The sequence below is a fragment of the Olea europaea genome, chromosome 9, assembly GCF_002742605.1.
Source record: "Olea europaea var. sylvestris chromosome 9, O_europaea_v1, whole genome shotgun sequence".
Taxonomy (NCBI): Eukaryota; Viridiplantae; Streptophyta; class Magnoliopsida; order Lamiales; family Oleaceae; genus Olea; species Olea europaea.
Window position 1 is genome coordinate 6,136,673 of NC_036245.1, and position 7,849 is coordinate 6,144,521.

Genomic DNA, 7,849 nt, shown 5'->3' on the forward strand with positions numbered 1-7,849 from the left:
CTTTTTCTTAATATGAATACTTAGGGTTTGTTTGATGCTCATTTCTTGAAAGAATAGATTTTGCAACAGTGATTTTTGAAGAATGTGTAGTTAAAAAGTAAGAAAATGTTTTAGATTTATGTGTAAAATTATTTTATTAAGAAAGACGTGATTAAAAATGAATTTTAAAAATCTTTATTTTCGAAGAATGCAAATATGGCTAAGTAACTCTTGCCCATAAATGCAAGAATTAATTTTTCCAACAATTATTAAACTTACGTCTGTGTTTTCGACTATTCACTAAAGTTTCTGATATCGAGTTTTAGCTACTAAATTTAATAAAATGTTGGGCGTTACTGACTATCACGATATTCATTTCACAACTCTAAAATACAGATAAAAAACACTTTTCAAATTTCACAATTTTTATCTCCCATTTGAGCCCCATTAAATTCATAACACATTTCTCTATATATTTTTTTAACCACACATTCTTCAATAAAATAATATTACACAACAAGAAATTAAAAATGAAAAAAGGGGAAGCAGGCTAAGCCGATTGGAAATCGTCGGTAGAGCTGACGGTAAAAAGTCGGCTTAGCCGACTTTCGTTTGTAAAAAAAATAACAGAAAGAAAGAAAGAAATAATGTAGTATTATTTTAGCAGATAGGTCAATGGGAAAATAAAGACTCCTTGTCTTGAAAATGAAAAAAGTATACTAGAGAAGGACAATCACCATTCTTATAATCAGCATTCTTAAGATGAAGGAATCAGGTGAAAAGGAGGAAAGGTCTTCTTTCTTGAATCCTGACTCTCTTGTAGCAACACTATTTTCAATTCCCAACCCAACTGCTATTTCTTTTAAAATTTTGATATGATTTTTGTTTACAAATAATCTTTTTTTTTTAATATGAATACTTAGGGTTTGTTTGATGCTCATTTTTTGAAAGAATAGATTTTGCAACAGTGATTTTTGAAGAATGTGTAGTTGAAAAGTAAGAAAATGTTTTAGATTTATGTGTAAAATTATTTTATTAAGAAAGACGTGATTAAAAATGAATTTTAAAAATCTTAATTTTCGAAGAATGCAAATATGGCTAAGTAACTCTTGCCCATAAATGCAAGAGTTAATTTTTCCAATAATTATTAAACTTATGTATGCGTTTTCGACTATTCACTAAAGTTTCTGATATCGAGTTTTAGCTACTAAATTTAATAAAATGTTGGACGTTACTGACTATCACGATATTCATTTCACAACTCTAAAATACAGATAAAAAACTCATTTCAAATTTCACAATTTTATCTCCCATTTGAGCCCCATTAATTTCAAAACAAATTTCTCTATATATTTTTTTAACCACACATTCTTCAATAAAATAATATTACACATAAGAAATTAAAAACGAAAAAAGGGGAAGCAGGCTAAGCCGATTGGAAATCGTCGGTAGAGCTGATGTTAAAAAGTCGGCTTAGTCGACTTTCGTGTGTAAAAACCATTCTTATAATCAGCATTCTTGAGACGAAGGAATAAGGTGAAAAGCAGGAAAGGTCTTCTTTCTTGAATCCTGACTCTCTTGTAGCAACACTATTTTCAATTCCCAACCCAATTGCTATGCAAATATGGCTAAGTAACTCTTGCCCATAAATGCAAGAGTTAATTTTTCCAATAATTATTAAACTTATGTATGCGTTTTCGACTATTCACTAAAGTTTCAGATATCGAGTTTTGGCTACTAAATTAAAAAAATGTTGGACATTACTGACTATCACGATATTCATTTCACAACTCTAATAGATAATGTAGTATTATTTTAGCAGATAGGTCAATGGGAAAATAAAGACTCCTTGTCTTGAAAATGAAAAAAAATATAATAGAGAAGGACAATCACCATTCTTATAATCAGCATTCTTGAGACGAAGGAATAAGGTGAAAAGCAGGAAAGGTCTTCTTTCTTGAATCCTGACTCTCTTGTAGCAACACTATTTTCAATTCCCAACCCAATTGCTATGCAAATATGGCTAAGTAACTCTTGCCCATAAATGCAAGAGTTAATTTTTCCAATAATTATTAAACTTATGTATGCGTTTTCGACTATTCACTAAAGTTTCAGATATCGAGTTTTGGCTACTAAATTAAAAAAATGTTGGACATTACTGACTATCACGATATTCATTTCACAACTCTAATAGATAATGTAGTATTATTTTAGCAGATAGGTCAATGGGAAAATAAAGACTCCTTGTCTTGAAAATGAAAAAAAATATAATAGAGAAGGACAATCACCATTCTTATAATCAGCATTCTTGAGACGAAGGAATAAGGTGAAAAGCAGGAAAGGTCTTCTTTCTTGAATCCTGACTCTCTTGTAGCAACACTATTTTCAATTCCCAACCCAATTGCTATGCAAATATGGCTAAGTAACTCTTGCCCATAAATGCAAGAGTTAATTTTTCCAATAATTATTAAACTTATGTATGCGTTTTCGACTATTCACTAAAGTTTCAGATATCGAGTTTTGGCTACTAAATTAAAAAAATGTTGGACATTACTGACTATCACGATATTCATTTCACAACTCTAAAATACAGATAAAAAACTCATTTCAAATTTCACAATTTTATCTCCCATTTGAGCCCCATTAAATTCATAACACATTTCTCTATATATTTTTTTAACCACACATTCTTCAATAAAATAATATTACACATAAGAAATTAAAAATGAAAAAAGGGGAAGCCGGCTAAGCCGATTGGAAATCGTCGGTAGAGCTGATGTTAAAAAGTCGGCTTAGTCGACTTTCGTGTGTAAAAAAAAAAAAAAGAAAAAAAAATAATGTAGTATTATTTTAGCAGAAAGATCAATGGGAAAATAAAGACTTCTTGTCTTGAAAATGAAAAAAATATACTAGAGAAGGACAATCACCATTCTAATAATCAGCATTCTTAAGACGAAGGAATCAGGTGAAAAGGAGGAAAGGTCCTCTTTCTTGAATCCTGACTCTCCTGTAGCAACACTATTTTCAATTCCCAACCCAATTGCTATTTCTTTTAAAATTTTAATATGATTTTTGTTTACAAATAATCTTTTTTTTTTAATATGAATACTTAGGGTTTGTTTGATGCTCATTTCTTGAAAGAATAGATTTTGCAACAGTGATTTTTGAAGAATGTGTAGTTGAAAAGTAAGAAAATGTTTTAGATTTATGTGTAAAATTATTTTATTAAGAAAGACATGATTAAAAATGAATTTTAAAAATCTTAATTTTCGAAGAATGCTAATATGGCTAAGTAACTCTTGAACATAAATGCAAGAGTTAATTTTTCAAATAATTATTAAACTTATGTCTGTGTTTTCGACTATTCACTAAAGTTTCAGATATCGAGTTTTGGCTACTAAATTTAATAAAATGTTGGACGTTACTGACTATCACGATATTCATTTCACAACTCTAAAATACAGATAAAAAACTCTCTTCAAATTTCACAATTTTTATCTCCCATTTGAGCCCCATTAAATTCATAACACATTTCTCTATAAATTTTTTTAACCACACATTCTTCAATAAAATAATATTACACATAAGAAATTAAAAACGAAAAAAGGGGAAGCCGGCTAAGCCGATTGGAAATCGTCGATAGAGCTGACGGTAAAAAGTCGGCTTAGCCGACTTTCGTGTGTAAAAAAAAAAAAAGAAAAAAATAATGTAGTATTATTTTAGCAGATAGGTCAATGGGAAAATAAAGACTTCTTGTCTTGAAACTGAAAAAAATATACTAGAGAAGGACAATCACCATTCTTATAATCAGTATTCTTAAGACGAAGGAATCAGGTGAAAAGGAGGAAATGTTTTCTTTCTTGAATCCTGACTCTCCTGTAGCAAACCATTTTTAATTCCCAACCCAACTGCTATTTCTTTTAAAATTTTAATATGATTTTTGTTTACAAATAATTTTTTTTTTTTAATATGAATACTTAGGGTTTGTTTGATGCTCATTTCTTGAAAGAATAGATATTGCAACAGTGATTTTTGAAGAATGTGTACTTGAAAAGTAAGAAAATATTTTAGATTTATGTGTAAAATTATTTTATTAAGAAAGACGTGATTAAAAATGAATTTTAAAAATTTTAATTTTCAAAGAATGCAAATATGGCTAAGTAACTCTTAGCCATAAATGCAAGAGTTAATTTTTCCATTAATTATTAAATTTATGTCTGTGTTTTCGACTATTCACTAAAGTTTCAGATATCAAGTTTTGGCTACTAAATTTAATAAAATGTTGGACGTTACTGACTATCATGATATTCATTTCACAACTCTAATAGAATTGGTGACATGGCAACGGGTCAAATATCGTTATATAAATTGTCACGTAAAAAAGATATCTTTTATTGATCACTATACTTCAAAAGATTGATTGTTCACTATACTTTTAAAGACATATTTGATTGCTCACCATACTTTAAGATAGTTGAGTTTTGGCTACTAAACTTGTAAAATTGATGTCAATTTGTCCTAAAAATTTAAGAATGTTGTTCCAAGTATCACTTCCATACAACAAAATTTATTTTTTTGTGGACGGGTGCTATTTAGTTGAGAGTTACCTGACTTACTATGAAAACATACTCAATCCGATGAACATCTCTTCTTTGTGGGTAACTGTGGATACTGGATACTCCTCCAATTGAAGCTCCTAAATGGGTAGATGAACAAAAGGGAAAGACACAAAAAAGATAGAAGGAATGACATTTTTTTTTTATTCATGATAGAATTCTGGTTAATTTGAGGTATCTGCTCTATATAGATGGATGAAAAAATCTTGGTGGATTTTTTTAATGTAATTAGTGGCTATAAATATTTCCATTGATGCACATAATTATGGTGGATTTTTTTGATGAAATTTGGTGTATGTTTTTTGGCAAATTTTTAGTCAAATTTGAATGGAAACGGACCAACGAACAAGACGTACGGCCAATTTCCGGCAAATTTCTTCATTTAGGCCTCTGTTTTGGCATTTTTTCCTTTCTGGTAATTTTCGTTTAGGCATATCTCCAGGAAATGAGTTCCGATTTGATTTCCCTTTTTGTGGGATGATCTTGAAGATTAGGGCTTTCCATTTCTATCATTTTTGTCCATTTTAATTTCGGTATTTAAAGCTTTGTAAGTCTTGGTGGCCGGGACAATTTTTGAAGAATAAATTATTTTCTTCAGTTTTCTACTCATTGAAGTTATTTGAAAGATTTTCTTATCTTTCTTATAAGTTTCCGCTACGTCACTATGTTTATTGGTGATTTTCTCATTTATTGGAAATGATAGTGTATTTTTTCCTTTTATAATTTTATTTTGTTTTATAGGGTTAAATAACAAAGTTACGATTTTACCCTTATAATTGGTTAAAACTGGTCAAAGTTCAATTTTACTAGTCAACTAACGGTCAAATTGATGTTTTTTCCCAGGTGAATATTTTTGAAAGGTTTGGGACCGTGGGTGACACAAAGTGAAGATTTGGGTAAAGTCTACAAAAAAAGAAAAAGGTTGGGACCACTGCTGCAATTTTCCCTACAGGGTTTGAGCCTCCTAAGGTACATCCTAATTTTTCAATTTGGCATATTAAGAATTTGCTCCTTTGGCTATTACTTGATAACTTAAACCTAGTGTTTTTGGAATGAATATTCTGATCATTACCAAATAGAAATTTCCAAAAGTAGGACTCATTGTCCATCTAAATTTTATTTATTCGTTTCCGATCCATGTTTGGCGGATGAGCCAACTCTTTATCGATGGCGATAATTGGAAGAAAATGCACTGGGCAAAGGTATTAAGTCATTCCTTCTACAATTAAAAACTTGGAAATGTAAGCATAATCATGAAGGTTTCCTAATTAATCACTTTAACGAGGATGTCACTATTGAAGTTTAACGTAATTATTTGATTCAATGTAGTCCCTGTGTTGTGATAATTTGTTCAGCATTTTTTGTAGGCTGTGGATATATCTCCTAACCCTGGACGCACAGATCCCATGTACATTGAGTACTCGAGAAAATCAGCAACTGCCTGAGATAGGATCACAGTGCAAACACTCTCTTTGAACCTGGTACATTTTTTATTCAACTTATTCAGTTTATGCTGTGAATGTGTTGTTGTGAATGCATACATTTATGAATCTCAGCAGTAACGAATATTTATCCGAGTTACTAACATATGAGGCAACTTGTTCTGAATGCAAATTTGATCTCTAAACCTGGTTGAATGTGCTTTCTGTGATTTTTGGAAACTAAATTCTTTGATAGAAGTGGGTATGGGGGTTTAAAAATTCGGGCAAGCCATCTAGCTGCTATAGCTGTACTAATTGGAGACAGAGGGAACCAATTGCTACTCGATAGGACTCAACAAGATTTAAGAGAGTTAGTGACAAAATTTGTGAAAAACATGCTTGCATGCTTATAACCGAGTTTCAAGTAGTGTTACTTACATGAAATCGCAAAATCGAGGTTGAATTACTTTGCTTTCAAATCTTCAAATTCTGCATTTTTTGTACTTCAATGGTATCAGTCCCAATCACAATAGAAGTAGGTTATTATCCACAATCTAAGTACCATCTTTTATGAGATTTCATACCGAAAATGTGGTTCTTAGAGCTTTCCAATTTTGGTATGAATTTACATCCAAAATTTCACACTATTTTCTATGCCATCATTTTTTTCTTTTTATGTCTGCCTTCCATACCCTCATCAATAGAAGTTATGTAGGAGTTAAAAGGAGGTAACCAGAAGTTATAGGTTTGAATTCCAAATTCTAACCACTCCCTCCAACCATTTTACTAACTTGTGGGTCGGGTCACCCACATGGACGACCCACAACCCATATTTTCTAACAATTTGACAACTGTCACATCGAGTCATAAACATGGAACCAAGAAATTAACTTGATTCAACTCATGAACTGCTTTGTATTTAGTGGTGTCAAAATTTGGTTGGGCTGGTATGGATCAACTTGCCTACAACTAGGTCCGATTCAATTGTGTAGCATGTTTGAATTGGCTTGTTTAAAAATATGTTTAGAGCTATGCCTGGACCGTCTTCAAATCTGTGGACCGACCTAGGCCCCGGTCCTGCTAATATTTCAGGCTGGGCTGGTACAACCCATTATTATCCATTTTTTTGGGAGTGGAATTTAAGTTCATTTATATTGTATCATAATTGAAATAAATAAATTGTGAGATATGGGAGATTGTAAGAAAAATGTAAAATCAAAATAAGTATTCATAGCCAAAACATTGATTCTTTAAGAACAAAAGTCATTAAAATTGTGGTTCATTAACCCTTAGAGAGGGTCTCCATCTAACAGTATATCACAGCTCGGTTATTTTGGTTGCAAAATGTGATTCTCTTCAAGAAATTCAGAGTTTGCAAAGTGATTTTCAGTTGGCGAATAATGCTGCCACTTCTTTCGATATCGTAGTTTCACTATACGAGCTTAATTGTGGTTTTTGTCACTTCACTCTTTGTAGGGTCTATTTGGAATGACTTTTACTTTTGTTTTTGCTTCTAGAAAAAATTACTTTAATTTTTGTTTGAAAACTAATTTTTAAAAGAGATTTTTATTTCAGAAGTGCATTTCAAGAAAGTCACATTTGACCAATTTTTTTTAAAAGCTCTTCTAAGTAAAAGAGATACTTTCATAAAATTAGCTAAACAAATTGGGTCGTAAAATTTTAATAATTCTTTTAACTATACGAGATACTTTAAACTTGTTTGGTTAGTTTTCTTAAAATAATTCTTTTAAGATGAAATTTCATAGGATGTCCATTTCACCTAGTCATTTGCAAAAATGTCTATTTTGGAAGAATTTAGACCAAAATACCCTT